Raw genomic sequence first — 21,215 nt, forward strand, 5'->3', positions numbered from 1 at the left:
ACTTTGTTTATTCTTTATTTCCGTGAGGCCGGTTCAATTAGTTATGGAAAACAAATATGAAAACAGCTCAGCTGAAGAACATCTCAGTACCTGATAGTCATATGGGGTGCAGGCAAGACTGACACATATTATTGACTTGTAATCATTGCCAAGGTGGGTAACATAAAAAAACAAATATGGCTCTTTGAATGTGGTTGACTTTGTATGACACCGTGCCGGGGGGCTGCCAGCCAGAGACCCCCCAGAAGCGACAGGCATCTCTGAGAAACCCTTCACTCCTGAACATGTCCCTAATTCATGCCTGTGTGCTTTAAACACTCATCTAGCAGCACTCTATTGATTTTGGATCTTTCCTATGGCCTTCAGTCTAGAACAGTCTTGTTTTCCTAGCCTTTTTCACACAATTACACCTTGACTGTGCTCCTGGCTTCCTGTGCATTAACAGCCTTGTTATCCAACTACACATTGCTCCACTTGTATCAATGTATCAATCATTTGCCTACAGTTCTGAACTTAAAACTCCCAGCACTGAAATAACTCTCTTTAACGTTACATAAACAGTATATAAAGCGGCAGCTTATCAGCGGTTTGTTACTTTGAAGCATGTGTTATGATATTTCCTGAAACTAAAATACAAGGAAATACTATATCCTTCTACAAGTGTAGCTTAACTACAGTTAAGACTGGAAGGGCAACTTGGGCAATATGGGGTATAGTTATGTGTCAAGCACATTCATTTACAGGACTTCTGTCTTACTGCCAATTGTTATACAACACTGTCTGTAACAAATCTGTTCTCTCATGTTATTCACTGATGGTTTTTGCTTATATACGTTGTAGCCCTTTGCCCCACTACCCGCTTTTACTCCATTTTTCAGTTTGTATTAGAAATGTACTTTGTGATGTTAATTAGCAGTCTGTCGGAACACTGCGTCCTGTTGATGACAACAGAAGTCCCAATGCAGCCATTGCTTAATGTGTTACACAGAGCCGTTTCACGTTTGCAAAATTATGGCTACATCTGCCTGCACTGAGCTAACAATGTGGTCAAAAACATCAAAATAGTTTAGTTCTCTGTTTAGTTTGAATATTCAAAAAAGAAAATCAAGCTGCCGAAATCTAGCTTATGTCAATGGACAGGTTACTTACCCACAGTTATCAATCTCAAGTATATAGAGAGGGAGGCTTACAGCTACTTGGATCTCAAAAATATGTGATTTTGAAAAATAGTTATTGAATTTGTGCTAGTAAACTTTTAGCAGACGAAAACATCTTGTGTCATGAGGAGTATAAAAATGAGCCTGTAATAGTGTACAACGGCCAAGGTTCCTCGTTACTGTGGAGCCACTGAACTTAGTCACAGAGGAATTAATGAAATATAATTTTGTTAAAGTGACAGGAATTACTCTGTTAATACACGAACATTTGGCAACCAAGGACGTTCCACGGTGTAATGGGTGGGGCTTTAGGACCTTGGAGTTTTTCCTGTCCTGTTTTAGCCGTGTGCAAGTTGTAGCTAATGACTGTGTTTGCCAGAAGTTCACATTACGATGTAGTAAACTAAGGTCTTTCTAAAAGGTTCATCATTTGAGACCCGTGTATCTATAAGAAAGCTCATATTAGCCACATGCCAGCTCACACATTCCCTCCATCTTTTAGTCACTGGACTAAGTTTGCCAGAGTAGATGGCACACAGACACCCCTACAGTAAATACTGCTGGAAACCTCTCTGTTCTGGATCTTCGGATTACGGTCTTTAAGCCCTGCTGTAGGATTGTAATTCACTTTGCTTTATGTGGGTGGCATCGTGACTCAGTAAGCAGCACCGAGACCATGCACCTTTAGGACTGAGGGATAGGTTTCTACCCCCGGCTCTGTGTATGTGTCTGCGTCTGTGTGTTGACACGCTCTGGACAGACTGGGGCGAGCCTCCTCCATCTTTCCTAAAGGCGGGTATACAGTGTGTGATTTCTGGCTGTCCCAGACAAAAGATTACCAACATAGAGATTCGTGGTGATATCTTTGGCTGTGGCTCCAAACCGGTGGTCATGCATCGCACTGTGAGAGAGGTCCAAAGATGGATGTTGTCGCGGTCTTGCGACCAAAGACAGACTGTCACAAATTTCTGACAATGGCAGAAATGCAGTAAGACTGTCTCACATTGTTGCTACTGGTACGAGCCACATATACTAACGACTCAAAACCAATGACGTTTTATTCTTGTATATTGATTTGCATATATACAAATTGATTCAACAGCCGTTATCACTGTACAGTCTACACTGATGTTTTTTAGATGCATGTCACACAGTATAGCAATCTACTCATTCAGCTGCTGAAATCGCAGTCTGCAGGAGGCTTCAGTAGAAAAACATGCAGTTAGGTACACTGGTGCCCATGTGCCGTAACAGACTTGCCTCCAGTATACATGTGCACTGTTCTTCCTGACACCAAGACCCTGCCTCAGTTTCATCCCTTTCATAATCGTGTTATTTCATTTTTATAATATAAAGTCCAGCACTGACAGATTCCAAAAGGTCCATTACATTTCTGATTGCATCAACAGTCAGTCCAAAACACTGATTCTAGGAGTGCAAAAGGCCTACGTTTCTCCAAACCCTCTTATTTTGCCTAGAGCACAGAAATTTATCTCTGCCTGTCCTGTTTTTCAAAAATACAAACAGCTGTACTGCATTAAACATTTTATTATAGTCATACCAGTACGGATACCTACGCAGCTGAATACAGGAGAGGTTTTTTTGACCAATGGTTGGGTTCAGGAAAAAGAAAGTTGAAAATATGTGAAAAACAAAAATAAGGATTTATTTTCAAAAACAATGTCAGAGTGAACAGATAATCAGGCAGGAAATACACACAGGTTTATTATGGTATTATTTACTTCATAACAGATTAAGATGTTAGGAAATAAGGAGCTGAAATTCATTTCTTATAGACAGGAAGGAATTTTCCCCATTTAACTTCAACAGGTGACCAAGGCTTCCATATTCAGCAATTCTACCTGTAGCTCATTCCTCACATAATATTTGACACATTGTCTTTAGTTCCTGTCAAAATCACACATCAAAATGCATTAATTATGTGTATGTATATTATTTATAGTATTTCAGTGTTTCTTTTGCACTCTGCTGCTTGCAGTTCATGCCATTTATAGGCGATTTATGCCTGTTGAACATTATCAGATTACTTCAAACAAAACCAGATTAATAGCTAATAATGCAAAAAATTGCTAATCCAGCTTTCTCAAATGCTTAATCAATTTCACGTTGTAAAAATTTCATTTTTGTAATTTGCAAAAAATGGTGCACAAAAAAATCTGGCATTTATTAGAAGCAAAAAATAATAAACACAAGCTCATTCTCTTGTCTCTTCAAATATCATTAAGTTCTGACAGTTTAGCAAGGAAAATTATGCTTTAAGACTATAAATTTTGCTTCTAATCACTGGGCAGAGCGTGATTGACTACATTTGTATTGGGAAAAGATATTTTTGCCAATATCTCCCTAGTCCAAAGCAAAACTCATATCACTGGAGCTGGAACATCGGTTTTTGGACTACAGAAAAATCTCTTAGCCCAGTGTTTCTCAACCCGGTCCTCAGGGAACCCCAGACAGTCCAAATTTTTGCTCTCTCCCAGCTCCCTGCCAGATGGTCCACATTTTTGCTCCCTCCCAGCTCCCTACCGGGAAGGAGCAAAAACATGGACTTTCTGGGGTCCTCAAGGGCCGGTTTTGAGAAACACCGTCTTAGCAAGTCCAGTGTTTTGATTATTTCAAAGGGGCAAACACTTTCCGTTATCAAAATCAGTTAATAAACACAAACATGACTCTGCCAACGAGTCTCGGGATTTCCGAAATACATCCATTCAGAGCAGAACGTTAACCAATTCCACCCCATAGGGAATGTATGCGCTAAGTGGTTCCACCACACCCTTGAAAATATGAACTTACTGTTACTTTCTAAGAATGTCCTGTAAACAGCATCGTTCTTTTGCCTGTTTGTTTTTATATATATATATATATATATATATATATATATATATATATATATATATATTACACAGTGCTTGAATATATGTAGGTTTTGCTTAATACCAGTGGATATACAGTATATTGGGCATAATTTGATGATTCCATTGGTTATGGAGAATACTAAGCTAGTGGTCAACAGGATGTTTTTCTTCTCTAGTGTTAAGTCAGGAACTGGTTTCTAAGAGTAGGAGAGGCATCGGTGGTTCTGGGCCTTTCCGCTGATGTTTCCCTTGGAGACGGCTGAGAAGGTGTCCTTACACCTCAGAGGAGAGATGCACGCCGACAGTTCTGATGGTTAGGTCCTGTGATTTTGGGGCTCGCAAATCGGATACCATGCATGTGGTGGACACCTGTCCTGCTGCTTACAGCAGCGATCCTCAACTATTTTCTTTCAATATTTTACTATGATGTATATGTGATTTATGATTAGTGATTACTGAGTGTTCCGACACGGTGTTTAGCAACGTCTCAATCTGTGTTCCGAAGAATAGGCTGAAGACTATTTATATTAGTTTGTGTGTGTGTGTGTGTGTGTGTGTGTATGACCTACTCCTGTTCCCTGTTGCTATGCCTTTTGCGTCTCTTGATTCGTTTTAGGGCTGCTGCGATCTATTGGAGGGCCGAAAATGATTCCACTTGTAGGGGGTGGCGTTAAACCCCTAGGCGAGGACGAAGGAGAAGCAGCACTCACCCGTTCACTAGTGGCTTTCAGGAACTGTGCCACGTGTTCAGGATGTGTTTACTGCTAGAGAGGGAGTATTGTTGTTTCATTATATTTCAAGAATCCGGTTCCCTTTTCAGTTGTACAGGTTTTTCGGTTACATTGACTGTAGCTATTCCTGACTAAAGGCCTCCTCCTAAGCGGTTATTGTGGTGAGCTGGACTAAGATTGTTTAGCGAAGGCGGGGATGAAGAGTCTCACACCATATGATACGTCCTACGAGCCAAGGTTCATAACAATGCATATGGACTGGTCGAACAAAAGTGGATTCTATGGTATATATTCCCATGTAACTTCATAACCTATATAAACTTAAAGGAAGAAAGAGACAAAGGAAAAGACAATAAAGCCTTAGGAAGCACGTGTTATTGCATTTTGTGTTAACTTGTGCAGTGTTAACTGAATAAACGCAGCTATGCACTTGAAGAAAGTGTACAGTGTTCAACATGTTACTGCACTGAATGACCACCATACTGTATAACTGTGAGGTTGAGAAAGTAGATGGACAATGTAAAAAAAAATAAAAAATCTCCAAGCATGGTAGAAACACGCAACAGTTAAATATATAAAAAATAGAATAGGAATGCTTGAAAAAGGCTGGACAATAGCGATTATGGGCAAAAACTGGCACCATTACATTCTAAGGGAGCTGGGAAGAGCGTCTGCAAGGGCGGGAAACCTGGCAAGGAGCCAAACTTTGGTCTGGACTGGGAGTAACAGGGGCGAGCCAAAGAGGACGGAAGGCCTCTAGAGACTGCCCCGTGATCAGCTCGCCACGAGCTAGAGGATAGTAGATAAGAAAACATATAAAAACTGATACAACTAAGTGCTGGGGCACATGTGCGGGGGGGGGGGGGGGGGGGGGGGGGGGGGTTGCTTGCAAAATCAAGCCTAAACTTTCAATCTTACTTCAGTCTTATTTAGTAGTAGACTAAGAGACAGACAGACAGATTCATGTGGACTCATACACAACCCATGAAGAAATTCTGAAGAAATTCCATTCATACAGTTGCCTGGAGTTGACATTAACTCGACAGCATGTGACACTAATAAAAATTAAGAAAGAGCTGTTAAGAGTCAGAACTAATCATTTTGTGAATTGTATTTGGCTAATCAATCGAGATTGGCGGGTTGTTTGGAGGGTTGCAGAGGAATGGCATCCCCTGTGCAGACGTAGCCCCCGATAGCCGAACACTCGTCCCCAACGCCACATTCTGGCAGCCAAGGTCGTAGTTTAGCGCGCTTCCTGGAACAAACACTGCTTCCTCGAACACGATGTGCTTCTCACAGGATTGGCATTTCATTCATTTGCCAAAATTCCTCAGCATCCAGGTTAGTGATGTCACTCTTTTTTTGTTAGAGGTAAGAAAATCTGGGTCAAATAAAACTGGTCAAAACTAGTCTAACCGAACCTGGCACTGTGTAAATGACGCAAGGAAGTGCTCTAATTAAAATGAAAAGAAGAAAGCTAGAAAATAAAAATATAAATCATTTTAAACAAATAGTAGTATCAGAATACTACCCCCAAAGATCACATGTACGTGAACATGCTCCTTGTTACTAAGTTTCATACCTAGTCCATTGTTCCCTTACATCTTATGCTTCTGTTAGAGGCCATTTTGCAGTGTTATGTCATATATTTTTAAAATTAATTTCTTGCTTGCATGTTCAGTCACGGGGCGGCATGGTGGTGCAGTGGTTAGCACTGATGCCTCGCACCTCTGGGAGCCGGGTTCGAGTCTCCGCCTGGGTTTCCTCTGTGTACTCCAGTTTCCCCCCCCACAGTCCAAAGACACGCTGAAGCAGATTGGAGTTACTAAATTGCATGTAGGAATGTGTGTGTGAGTGTGCCCTGTGATGGGCTGGCCCCCCGTCCTGGATTGTTCCCTGCCTCGTGCCCATATCTCGTGACCAAGAAGGATAAGCGGTTTGGAGAATGGATGGATGTTCAGCCACAGCCATGAGGTTACTTCTTATAGGGTTAACATAGAATATCCTAGAATAGCTTAGAAAGTATACATTTTTATGGCATGTGTCTGTTTTCTTCTTTTCTTTCCTTTCCTTCTCTTTTCTTATTTATATTTGGCTCGCGTTACCCTCCCATACTTTAGTGAATCATGTGACAAGTAATTAATCATAATTTAATGCCACATGCAGTGTTTTCTCAGGCATATGAGAGGTCGACACCATAAAAATCATAGTTCTTCAACAGCACAAACTATAAACAAAGAGATCTTTCTTCTACAACAACAATGCCACCTGCACAAATCTGAAATCCCTTAAGCTATCAATAACTACCATTAATCCTTCCCGTTGCCTCGACCATTACATTTTAAAATATTTAAAGTATATAATTTCATTTACGCTGGTGAAAATGACTGTTTTTCACCAGTTCTGTCTTTCAGTGAAACAGGTCATCCTTTCTTGCCTTATATTAGGTGATTTGACTTACTGAGCACATGTGTGGCATGTACTGCGTGTTTCCAGTGGCTTCTCTCACACTTCACTGCAATAACAAAGATGTCAGTGATCTGCCACATCAAACTTAACCACGACTCATCCCACCAGAATATTCCTTACTCAAGGCTCCACACCAGCCTTGCTTCAGCTACTCAACTGTAAGCTCTTCAATGAACTATAATGCTTTCACACTCATCTGGCGAAAAAGCTTGACATTTAGATGTAAATTAGGTACTTTATCATACATATTTCTTTGTGAGACAAACTTACAATGTTGCTAAATATCTATCGAGCACTAAGAGAGGGAAACTGCCTGGCTGAGCACTGCAGTGAGCTGCAGAGAGTTCTGTGGACAGCCCAGCCCATCACTAGCACACATGTGCCTTCACTTCAGGGCATTTTTACCACAGCTTGCCTCAGACAGACAGGAATCATCGGGGATTCCAATCACCCTGCATAGCCACTTCACTTCCACTTCAGGTAGAACCCATAGCCCACGGTTCAGTGGCTGTATAAACCCACAGGCTATCAGGCTACTCAATGTCTGATAATTATAAGGGTGCTGTAGATTAAACTGCTGATCATTTGCACCTTCTATTCATCACCACCATTCTATCTTGCTGTTTGTTTTTGGGATAGAGTTTTGCATGGTTTTGTGCTATTCACCGCTATCATTTGGTGTTATTTATCGACTGCACTGCCGCTTACGTTGTCATCATTGTCTGATTATGCTAGTTACTGTTCTTCTGTGCTAATATACAGTTAACCGACAGCCTGCATGAGGCGTGCGAGCAAGCATCTCTCTGTAACGACAAACTTGGGGATGTCAAAATCCCACAGAAGGAATTTAGGTGGTTAGGGGCATAAATAACAAGGACACACCGAAGCAGCAAAATGCCAACTCTGATCACAATATGAATATTTTTAATGCATGTTGGTGCACATTTGCAAAGCATGAAACTAGTGCTTCTTCCAGTAAGGCATTAAGTTTACTGTCATGAAAACCCCTGTATTTGAACATTTCAAATCATGCTGTATTTCTGTAATTAAGAAACTCAAAAGACTATCTACAAGGTAAATGTGTAACTGAGTGTGCATGTGCATGCAGACTTGTCTCAAACTGAAAATCTTATTCCAGCCAGCTGACCAAAGTTGCCAACCCTGCATGTATCCAAAACTGAAACAAGTCACATGTATCAAGACGATCCCATTCATGAGCAAGTCTGATTGGGTAGCTATATAATGTTTTATATTATATATTATATAGATACATCAATGATTTGAAATGTTGAAATGTTTCAAATGATACATTTGACCACTTTATTTGTAGAATATACCTTTGTTAATTCATATTTTAACTTGTATTTATTATATTGCCACAAAATCACAAATCAGAACAAATTAGAAAAAGTTACAAAGAAACTAGCAGATGGAAAGTAACTGCTAATAACAAATAGAGCTGGGCGGTATGACCGCCGTATATCACAGTATTTTTATATCAATTTCACGGTATAAAAGGGTATTTTTTCTTTTTTAAGTATGACTGGGCGTTAACCACATTTTACAGGATTTTACCGGACGCATTTTTGTTTTACGTTTTTGCATTGTTCCCACATTAACCATATTATTTTATTATTAGCCATTGCACATATCTGCTACATTAACGATAACAGTCGGCCATCGTGTTTGTTGTCTAACTGCTTATAAATTTCCTTTTCTTGCCTGTTTTTTATTGCAAAGGTTTTAATGGGCAAATTACCTTGGTACATATGTAGTTTGCTGACAATCTGCACTAATACATACAGAACTCGTTCATCAGTTAAACTTTTTCTTCAGCCTATCAACACAGGCACAGAACTGAGGAAATCCGGCTTTTGTTGTTATGCCCCACATGAGTGGAATATATTACAAAATATATTGAATTTAGACTTTTCTTATTTGTTGCCATCTTCGTCCTGGAAGAAGAGCTATTGTAACTCAATGGGAGCTATTGTAACTCAATGGAACCTTCCTGGAAAAATAAAGGATAAATAGAATAAAAAACGGCTAATGTCAAGGTGTGCACCGGCCAAGGTAACATTTTTGGTAAGTGTTTAATAGTCCAGTGTTGCTGGAACACGAGCTTTACTGATCTCGTGAAATTTCTCATACTGACCGGGATGTCGGTCTTTAAGATGCTTCGCCAGGTTTCACATGCTACTTGACTTCGTTGCCAGAACTCTGTAGCACTGTTTGCATACAGGATTATGGACATCCCTAGCCTTTTCATGCTCATCTGCAAAATACAGCAATTTTACATTTCAGTACAATTTTTTGTATATATTTTTTTTTAACTAAAGCAGCTTGCGAAGTTCCTTCAACTGCATCATATGCCATGATCGACCAACTTGGTATATGAATGTTAACCAGCGTGAATGCGTTCCGCGGCTATGGAGAGGAGGGGAGGGGCTATGCGAGTGTGCGCGTGCACCGCTGGTATCAATAATGGTGAAAATGAGTATCTAAATCAGACAATCAATTTTTGACAACCCAAGTGTCTCATTATTTTCAACTCCAGCGTCAGCTATATCTTCAGTTTCTGACCTTTCGCGGTATATTGTTAGCTGTGCAGCAGTGGAAAGGTCCCCCCTTAAAGATTCCAGCTGCACCACTTTCCGAACGTTGTGCAGGCTATTTAAACCGGTATTGCGGTATATGAAAAATTCATATCATAACAATAATAAAAAACAGTATCCGGTATGAACCGGTATACTGTACCACCCAGCAGTAGTAACAAGCCACCCGTTCTTGAAAAAATGAGCTCAAAGTTCACTTATAATCCTGTTGAATACTACACTAGAAAAAAAAATACATGCCCAGATTTCAACATTCCTTGTCAACAAAGTGATAAAGAGCTCATTTACAGGACCAGTGGATTGCTGACAGGCAAGGGGGACTGTTAGCTCACAGAGAACATGCACCCATACAAACTAGCTAAGAAACAGCAAGACAATTTGCGATCACAACAGTCAAACACGCGGAGTTCTGAAGAGAACTTGTAGGACCTGATCCACTGAAGTTTATGACCAACTTCATTACTCGAGCATCATGGGAACGGTATCTTCCAATCACCAATGATAACAATTCCATTATTCCCAGGGTATGGTAGCAGTTGAGTGGGGAATACCTTCTGAGAGTGGTCTGAGGTTGGAAAAAACATGAACCGCCAACAGAGCATTGGGTGGCCAAGAGCCATCAATGTGAAACGTCAATGGAGCAACCACTGTCTATAGGTACTCACCACTGCCATTGCGTATTGCACAAGCCTTGCTATAAGATTGATAACTTACAAAGCAGCTCACCAACTAGGACAAAACCGTTCTCCTTTTCTGGATTACAGCATGAGCATCAACTCACTAGGTCCAAAGAGGTCAAAACTAAACTGTTTAAGAAGAAACCATATTTTGAAATGCAGTATCCTGCTCAGATGAATATGTTCTCTGACAAAAAACAAAACTACACACTTATGACCAGAGTTGGGTAATTCAGGTCCAGAGAGTAAAAGTCCAGGCCGGGATTTTGTTTCAACCAACCAGTTGACTGATTCTGTGACTGACTCTTTATGCTCAACTGGTTGGTTGAAACAAAATCCTGGTCTGGACTTTCACTCTCTGGACCTGAATTACCCAACTCTGCTCATGACATAGAGAACTTGGCAATCATTTTCCTTCAAATTAAAACAAAGATATTAGTTTATGTTTTCAGTACTCACTATGTTTATGTGAGTGTGTGATTATAATATATATATGGTAACAGAGTGCTGCTCCACATGCAATCAAAGAACAAGTGCAGATTTCTTTTTATTCCTCTAATTAAAGGCATCGTTGCCAGTATTCTCAAAGGGTATTATGTCTTTAAACAGAGAAAGCTTTTAAAAGCAATGCCTACAGACAATAATGTTTTTGTTTCATCACAAACTCACAATCCCTGAAAATCAATATAAATATTTTGATACACTACAAATGTATTCTTTGCTGCCTAGCATTACTCCTCTTTTCAATAAGAAATAATTCAATCGGTTTTCTTTTCTTTTTTTTTTCCTGATACCAAGGCCTCTGTGGCGATCAGGAAGAAAAAACATTTTAAAATTCTCTGTTAAGAAACATCTTCAGTTTGAAAAAAATAAGGAATCCTCACAAATGGGTGCTTGCCCTGTGCTTTAGCCTTCGATACCTTTGCTAGGGATCCAGCTGAGGTTTACGAATAAACGCCCATTTATTTCATAAAACACAGATGCCAAAACTTGTTGCTATGACAAAAGGCAAGATTTCAACTTACTCTTCTTAACATTACGGCAGAAGCACCAAAATAAAATTTAAAATGGTGACATGCTTTGTATTGTAAAATGGAGCTTCGTATGTCTTCAAAGTATGAAATCATATGACCGCTGTTTTTGTTAGACGCTGAAAAGCTGAAACCATTTAACCACACGGCTGTGCTTATTTTCATTGTTGCGGAAACCTGTTTTTGGCAATCTATTTCATGGATACATCTTTGTATACTTCTGTGTAGGCATCAAAGGTAAGAGATTGACAAAGCTCATGCATCTCCATTGTCTCTTTTTCAGGACATTGATTTTGTTTCAAGGAATTATATAAGGATGATACAGTATGCACAAAGAGTAATGTTATTTTTTTCGCAAATAATTGCTGCCATTGCTGTATATCACTGTCCCTATTACCTTGCCTAAAATATATATTTTTGAAGCAATCTGGTGCATGCATATAGAATTAGCAAAAAAGTGAATGTATCTGTTAAAAACGTCCTTGCACAATTTAGTCTCCTGTCTTCTGAACCTCTCTTAAATAGCTGAGAACCCGCAGTCCCATTCATTTTCATTATTCCAGAAATTGTTAAAATAAAGTTCTATTTCCAAAGGCTGCGTTGTTTATCACTGAACTGTTTGCAGAGATATGAAAATGACCATACTAACTTCTAAATTTCTTTCGGAATATTCATGCCAACACAAACGTATACTGTCCCAAGTGATTTATGGAATGGCAAGACGAAAGGATTCATAAGCAAATGTTTCAAATGTCTCATTCTAATGGAAGTGTTGTTTTGCCTAAAATTTCGTTTTTTTTACTCCTGGCTGGCTAACATAAAGAGCAGTGCATTGTGGGTCCAGGCTAAATCTGATGCCTTTTGCAGACCCTGTCATGTTTATCATCTTTCCTGCCAACCTTGGTTTCTCTCTCCCCTCTTATACCATAGTGATATTATTCAAACCCTATTGTGTGGCAGAATTTGGGCCGAGCTCTGATGCAGTTTTATGCATTCTTGTGTAAGGGGTCCCATATGAAATAACCATTTGTTCACTCCATCTGTTACAGGTTCAAAATTGTCCACATGAAAAAAGAAAAGAGAGGAACAGTTTTAAAAAAAACCTACTCGTGAAAGACCTGGGAATCTTTCATAGCTTTTAAATTCAGTACACAGATTACAATCTCCGAAACACGTCCTTTGGGAAATGTTCAGTCTGGGGATGCATCCAGTTTTCATTCATCCAATTTAGTTAAACCTCTACCTGACCAGAGAGGGCTACTTCCATTCACATACAAGCGTAGTTTTACCACATGATCATTTCACGATTCATGGACTGAGATGAATGGAAAATGGAGGCGGATTCTGAGCTCACTAATGAAGGGCAGAAGAAGGAGTGTGCCTGAGTCAATACACTGTCAGCGTGTGCCGGTCTTAAAGGGCTTCAATTTGAAGTTATTATTAATATTATTATTAATAATAAAATAATAATAATAGTGGTACATTTATACAGCACCATTCACAAACCCAAGGTCGCTTTACAAGGAAGAAAAACACACACACACACACACACACACACACACACACACACCTACCTAAGTAGAACAGGAAGAGAAATGTTCATTAAACAGGGACATTTTTAAGTCAGATATAAAAGTGGAAAGTGAAGAGCAAGTCACGGAGAGTCTGAGGAAGAGAATTCTAGAGTTTGGGGGCAATGGTACTGAATCACCTTCCACCCAAAGTGAGAGGCCTGACGCGAGGGCCAAGGAACAGATTACAGCTAGATGACCGGATAGAGCGAAGGGGAGAGTAAGGGGTCAGGAGGTCAGCGAGGTAAGGCGGTGCAAGGCCATGTAGTGCTTTGTGGTTCTTCAGAGGAACAAGCTCACTAAGGCTGCATGTCACAGATGCAGCAGGTGATAGTTAATTGGCACCTCTGAATATTATTTTAACATTCAAATACCTCCTGAATGTACAATATCTCCTGAAAAAAGATGCATAGCGAAAGAGCCTAAACAGCCATGTTACAGAACGGCCGATACAAACAATCGCAATCGGAAAAAAAAATGGGAGGAAAATGTACAAAAAAACTGAAATATTACCTTGACACATTTATTGGTACCCTTTCCGAGAATTCAAATTAGTTTGGGGGAAAAAAGAACTAGATTGGCATTGTAGTTAAATTACACTCACCTGTGATAAATTTTGGGTCCTCACATGACTTACGAATTACCCAATGAATGATGGCTTTAATGCTTAAAAGGTCCATTTTTAGTCCCTGTTCCTTTTTCACAATGATAAGAAATGCTATTATCACCAAGCATACAAAATTCTAAAGGGCACAAGGCCATTTCCAAAGACCTTGGCACCTCGGTTTCAACAGTTCCCGATGTTATTAATAAGTCTGCTGCTCACAGAACTATCAAGAACCTCCCAGGACATAGTAGGAAGAACAAAATTGACCAGAGATGCCTTAAAAGGTCAGTGCAAACACCAGATACAAGGCTTAAGGGTGACCTGGTGCAATCTGGAGGAAGGGGTTCAACCCACAGCACACTAAGCCAAGGAGGCCAAGGTGGACAGCACTACTGGAAAAGACACAGTAAAAAGCAAAATGGGTATTTTCCAAAACTTACCAAGGGAAATCACAATACTCAAGGAGGTGACCTATGGACAGATGAAACCGGAGTAGAGATCTTTAGCAATGCGGACTAGCTTTTGATTTACAGTACGACTGACAAAATTAAGCTTATGAATGTATCAAATGAATCGTGAAATCAGTGGATCTTGATTCATTTAAGAGGAAATCTGCCTCCCAGATTCAGAAAACAGGTTTGCGTCAAAAATCACGATTGGCCCAGCAGCGTGATGACCAAGAGAAAGAGGTTTTCCCTCAAACTGAAAAGCTGCATTAATCATTTCAAATCTGAATAACAATAACTAAACAAAAAATAAAAGTAATAATTACATTTCACAAATGTGTTTAGCTTTATTATCTGTTCTGCCAGAAAAATAGTATGTTTACATTATATGTTTGAAGCCTCACAACCTACGGTGTTATAAAAAAATGTGTATTTGTTAAATGTTATTAAGTTTCTTCTTGGTTTATTCATTTCTTAATTTAATTCAGGAAAGAAAACCCTCTGTGGGTCTTCCATTGGCTGAGGGTGACTAGATGACTATGTAAAAATCATTGGAAGTTTTCATATTAATAAAACTTGAAACAAATATTAAAAGACACAAAGTTACATATTTGTAATTAGTAGTAACAAGTAACTTGATCAGTACAAACCAAATCATCCACTGTAATAATAAAACATTAAACCTTGGAAAAAAAATAAAATTGGTTTATTTGTACTGTACTTATGAATAGTTAATGTATTCTTTTCCTGCATGGCCTCCAGTGAAGTTGTTAGCAATTTTTTTATTCTTCATTCTCTTCTACCATTTGGGACATAATTGTCAAACCAATTTCCTTCTTTTTTGAAAATAAAGACGCTTTCTCCTTCTAAGTGCACATTTTTTTGCATGTATCCTTCTTAGGGAAACAATCTAGCAGTCCAGCATATTTTGTAATGCAAAAAAATGTTCAAACTCCACACAAATGCAGTAGCTTGTCAAAGAGTTCCAAAGTTAAACCCTTTGGAAAGTCTATATATACCAGCTAATCAAAATCACTGACACCACCTATTAATGTAAATTCATGGACACTATTAAAAATATATATAAATCTATGCAAATGTGACTTTCAGCTCCTGAACAACCACATGGTTTAATAATAGTAACAATGATTTCATTAACATCATTTCAATGAAATTCAGCCATTATTACCATTACTATTATAAAGCAGTATTAAAATGAACTGTAAGTAAAATCTACCATCTCTCCATCATATCTCACTTTTACAAAACTGCTTATAGACTGTAACTTGAGTCTAGCCTTATCATAATGCATATGCATCATCAGGCTTTGTATAGTCAGTCCTGCTCAAAATTCCAAATTTAGACTCTGATGTAGCTATCCTATATCGAAAACAAAATATACCATTTCTTCAGTGCATCTCATTATCATGAAATTTCCCATTCCCTACAAGCCGGAAGTATTTGCTCCAGAAATATTTACCAATATTAATAGATGGTAAATATTCAATCTGGATCCTGTCCTATCTGACACTTCAGGAATTCTGATATAACTGTCAATTGGGTGAAAATATGACGTTTTCTTCTTAGAAATCAGACATGAAAAATTGTAGTTAAAATCAATCCATCCATCCATCCATTTTCAACACTCAAATGCTTGATAAACAAATGCTTGATAAACTTTGATACTTTGAATGGGATAAAATATTTTTCAGACAAGCCTATTTAACTCACAGCTATACAGAACTACGCTAAAAAACATTTTACTATTGATGCAGGAGTCTTGCAATATTCAATGAAGAATGGTACAATCATTTAAATTCCTCCAAATTTGGCCTATGTTAGTGTGCTCTCCAAATCATCCTCACTTAGACATAAAACGTATGGCCTAAGAAATGATGCTGATGATTGTTTTGTACCAGGCAGTGACACCTGTTTTGTGCACAGAAACATACGTGCAAACATTCAGCTATAGTATAACCACCGTTACATGTGTTAGGGGAACATATCTATTAAGGGCAATGCCTGAGGGGTTGGGAGGCAGCAAAAAAGTCATTTTGCCGAATTCACAAAAAGACGATTTCAATTACACTTAAGAAATAATGAAAGCACTTACCTCAAACAGAATTTATTCAAATTGATCTTAGCCTCTGTGGTCAGCCCTTGATAACTTTCTTCAAAAACTGAAAGAGTTAAAGAATGTAGTGTTACTAGTTTCCTACATCATTATACTGATGGTAACCAAGACTTATTTATTTTGTAATATTCTGTAAGGATTTTTATTTATAGTTAAGTATATGCCGCGTGATAATCAAAACATATTTCACATTCCAAAAGTTAGACAATGCCAACTTTTTGCAAATTCTGAAAGTGATTTAATTCAACAGGTCCCTGACTGAATTATTGTTTTATTCAAGAGTATCACAGCAGGACCTTGCCGAGACTTGGAAAAAGTCCATGTCCTTCATCACAAGGCCAGAATCTAGCCCTCTGTTTTCAAAATGTTTTCCTACACAAAGGTTTTAACCACTGACTGCCAGTGAAAACGCAGAAGATAAATATTTTCAAAGGAACGCTTATCTCTCTACACCAATCAGGCTGTATTTTGTATTTTTCCAACTGTATGCTTACGTCCTTGCTGATGGTAACCTAGCTAACATACGGGTAATGAAAAAGCAATTTCCTTTTAGGTGTCATTTGTTGTTTTAGATTTGTTTTTTTTTAGATTTTGATTTTGTGAATGCATATGTACCAGGATCCAAATCATACCCCATTGGATATGTCCATCTCTGTAGGTGTGATAATGTTAACAGTGGATGATTATAAATGGGATATTTTCTTCCGATGACTTTCACACCAACCGATGGCTTTAAAAATCAGCGCATTCCTGCTCACCAATAATCACTGATACATTTATTCATACACGCATTTCAACCCAACTGCAGAAAACGAACGCAGAGCTGAGTGATGAAAAACCTGTAAAATTTGGTGAAACAGTGAGCCATCAAAACGGGGGGGGGGGGGGGGGGGGGGGGGGAGGTGGGGTGGAGGGACAGAGAGAGAGATTCCACCACGATAAAAATCTGCCGCACAACAAACATTTACATCTCATGACCATGAGGATGGAAAAATGGGCTAAAATCTGTCAGTAAGACTGTAGCACCTACGTATACCAACCACTACCGCTTTCAGCCAAATAGCCTGCAGTCTGTGATTATCTGTGTGCACGCCCTGTGATGATCTGTGTGCACGCCCTGTGATGGAGCGGAATCCCCGCCTCAATGTTCTCCTTCTTCGTGCCCTTTGCTTCCAGACTACCTCTCTATTTCCTCTAACACATTAAATATTAATGACTGTAAAAACGTAAACCTACAACTGCAAATGGTAAAACACCCAGAATAAGAAAATGCATTTTCTTACGTTAAGCCATTTGATTACATTCTACATCCTAGTTAAAAGCGTACATTTATATTTCCCACAATTATTACGGGTCCCACATTTCGTGTTTTAAAACCTGCAAATCGGCCGGCCTTACATGACGTCACGTTACGCTTCCTAATAAAAGCAAATATAAAAATAGACTTTTCTTTTCCGTATGCTTGGAGAGACGACACAAACAGAGGCACTGTTTTCATGATTTTTAGAGCAACTGAGCACCAGAAACCGTCGGAGGGACAAAAGGTCAAACAACAGGAGAGATGATGTCTGTCTCTTTCATAAGAGTTTCATCATCTGCTACATCAAGTGACAGACGAGGAGCGAGCTGATAGAGGAGCCAAAAGAGGCGCATTTAAATTTTAATAAAACAAGCAGACATCCTTAAGCCCTGCCGCTATACGCTCTGCCGCAGCTGAAAGAACCCAAACCGAAAAAGGGGTAGAAAAACAAAACACAGAGAATGACATCAGCATTATCTGGAAAAATCTGAGGTCATTGTACTTATTGTAGAGGGGCAAAAACTGACTGGCCAATCAGACAAGCTGCACTGCTTACAGCAAAGTTGAATACTGCACTTGTTACCACTGCCAATTAAAAAAAAATGTTCAAATACAGTCAGAAGACAGCAGCACCGTCGTAGAAGAGAACTGCAGAAATTCACGTGCAGGTTTATTCCACAAAAACTGAGGAGGAATTAGACGAAGGAGATAAAAAACAATGACAGAGACTACGGTGAATATGGCAAATAAGTTTTAGGAACGTGCAAATGTGGACAGCTGAAATCTGCGATGGTCTGGTTGTTCATTAAGGCATAAAACTCTGTGCAAAAGATTGCCAGCTATATTTGAAAGCAGCCTAGACTGGCCTGTTTCTTACATCAAAATAAACATTGGATGTTTAATCTATAAATAATACATATTTAACGACAGAAGCAGAATATTATGGGCCTGGATTGCACACACAAAAAATGAGCTGCATACTTAAAAAATGTATCTAAGGCATAATGTTCAATTACAGGCAATAAAAGTAAGCTTCTAGAATATTCCAACACAAACTAAACTGAAATTTCTTTTCAGAAAAATACAATATTTTTTTAACAATTTAAAAAAACTCTTTGGGTTAGCAAGCATTCCACTATGACTGTGCCAGTACTATTGTAGATTTGATGCCTTTCCTTTCATTAATAAATGAGTTAATAACTCCCACATATCTACATGCTATATACTGTACAACTGTAGTAGACTTGATTTTCATGCAAAATCTTGGAGTTGTAATTTGGCAGATTTGTAGCAACTCCTACTGTTACTACACATATTTGGCATACTTAGTTATCTTCCATTGTTACACCAAATGAACAGACTAGACTAATGATTTATTTCTAAATCATCCACTTACTAAAACCCAAAACTAAAAAATGAGGGCCTTTCTTTCTGTAACTGGAAAACCCTTGACAGATCGCTAGAAATACATTATATTATGTTATAAATGTGTTGCTAATCGTTTTAAAACAGCTCTAATGAAGCCCTTACTTGCGTCTAATATATCCAAATTATTCTTTTCTCCAGCCTTCCATTTTGCCGTATTTATGCCAACGTTCTGAGCACCGACATACACTCTGTAAATTTATCAACCACACATGCAATCAGACTGTATGTCATCATTGTCTGGCCTTAACGACGTACCTGCTATATATATATAATTATGCATCGGAGGGATTTACTGCTGAAAATAAAATTAAGATGAAAATAATAAAATGAAAATACAATCTCCACTTTCAGTTTTTCTCCAGTTTTCAAAGTCTACATGCAAAAATCGTTTTCATTTTATTTCTTGCAGAAAACGCCTCCCTGACAGCCATTGACAAACGGAGAACAAATTCCCTCCGAGTGTAAACATATTTGTCTAATTAACCTGATTCTGATTCTGACAGACGAGGTGATTTTTGTGGTGTAAGTGTACAGTTGCCTTTTCTATTATAATTTTGTCTCAGTAAATTTTGAACGACTACAATAATAAACTGACAGGTTCAGAGCTCCACAGGCCTCAGGTAGGCGGGCACTATGTTCTCCTCATTTGCCATTTATAGTTCTATGCATCAAAATTAGGCAATTATTTAGATGTGCGAAAACTGTAGAGGACATTGGGAATCCTGTCTGAATTCCTATAAGAAACTATGCCCTACGTTGCTTAAACAATATCTTTCCAAACAAGATGAAACTGAGTGGCTTCTACGTTGGTTCAAATGCAAAAAAAAAAAAAAAAAAAAAAAAAAAAACAATGTTACAAATTCACGAGAGTTTGCTGCTTTAATCTGTGGGATATAGAGATGGTCAAAAGTGCAAACTCCAAGCGGGACGATGCAGAAATGATGCCACATATATTTCTGTGACACGAGGATGCTTCCCTAACGTATCTTTAGCTAAGAACCTGTTGCAAGTGTGACTTGTAGTTGCTAGGTTTCCCTGCTCGTCTCTCTCCTTTAATGGCCCCGTTTATTAGCTCTTCTTGTGAGATAACTTAGCCAGCCCAACTTGTGAGACAGAAGGACCTTGGGTCCTCCCACACAGAGTAGTGGCTGTAAAGGCACTTCTGTTTTATATCTCATTAGAGAATCATCGCTGGCTAATGGGCTGTACGTCTCTCTCGTCTGCAGTCTATTATAAAGTCACTCAGTTGGACTGGGTCTCCTAGTTCTTTAGCATGAACACCAAAAAATTCCAAGATCTATATGGTCTACCCTGTTACCCGTTTGGATGGTTCAGGCTTTGCGCATACTTGGATGAATCTGATCACATATTTTTAATATGCCAGAACTAGTATCTGTATTGTTTTTTTGTCTTATTTTTAATTTTTTTTTATACAAAATGTTTTGCTTTTTCATTTTCCCTTCGCAAAGGCCCATCTGCGCAAGATCTACTGTACAGAACCTCAGCCATCTAGATCATTCCACGGCGTGTACACAACAGACCCATATGTAGGGATGATCTGTTGCAGTGGAACATCTGCTCTCTCTCTCTCTCTCTCTCTCTCTCGCTACCCCGGCTCCAGAATTTGGTTCACCTGACCACGACCACAATACCTCATGTATCGTCATTCATGCTCAAGTGGTTTTCCTTCTCAGCCAACCAGGAGTCAGGCGCCGCTTGCGTAGATCTTCAGAGTCGGTCTTTATTGCATCCACAAAGACCACCAAGTGTGGACACCCAGCGAGAGTCTGTCTGATGCTGACTTACACCGATTTTTATACAGTTTTCTGATCTGTTATCAGATATTCAACACAACGGACGTCCTAAGTATCATCTCTTCCTCGACCAGTTGCTTAGCCGTTCCGATGAGCAGAATTGTGGCAAGACCATCTCTACAAGCTTTAATAAGCTTATTAAGCCAATACATATACATTTGTTGGGGGGAGGGGGGGTGGAGCTAAAGCCCCCCTAATATAGGCCTAACAACACCCATGTATAGCAGTAATCAGAACGTATGCCTTTCTCTCAAAGACTATGGCAGTAGGCTTTGGGTGCTTCCTTACATGGTTACAAGTTAAGCTACACACTACTTACATTTTATGGCTTACAACATAGCGATGTGTCGTAGGGCTAACAT

General features: G+C 39.0%; 1 protein-coding gene across 4 annotated transcripts in view; it reads right to left on the reverse strand.

The window, feature by feature from the left end:
• Positions 1–21,215, reverse strand: part of zbtb20 (zinc finger and BTB domain containing 20) — a 74,697-nt gene that overhangs the window by 26,824 nt on the left and 26,658 nt on the right. For 2 of the 4 annotated variants that reach the window (XM_048984372.1, XM_048984369.1), the window contains exon 2: positions 16,291–16,357. The exons of 1 other annotated variant lie outside the window; for it this stretch is intronic. The gene's annotated coding sequence lies outside the window, so the exon portion shown is untranslated. Of the gene's footprint in view, positions 1–14,171; positions 14,203–16,290; positions 16,358–21,215 lie in introns of all 4 variants that reach the window. One more of the 4 variants, XM_048984370.1, reaches the window with a different exon arrangement.

Source organism: Brienomyrus brachyistius, chromosome 18, assembly GCF_023856365.1.
Source record: "Brienomyrus brachyistius isolate T26 chromosome 18, BBRACH_0.4, whole genome shotgun sequence".
NCBI lineage: Eukaryota > Metazoa > Chordata > Actinopteri > Osteoglossiformes > Mormyridae > Brienomyrus > Brienomyrus brachyistius.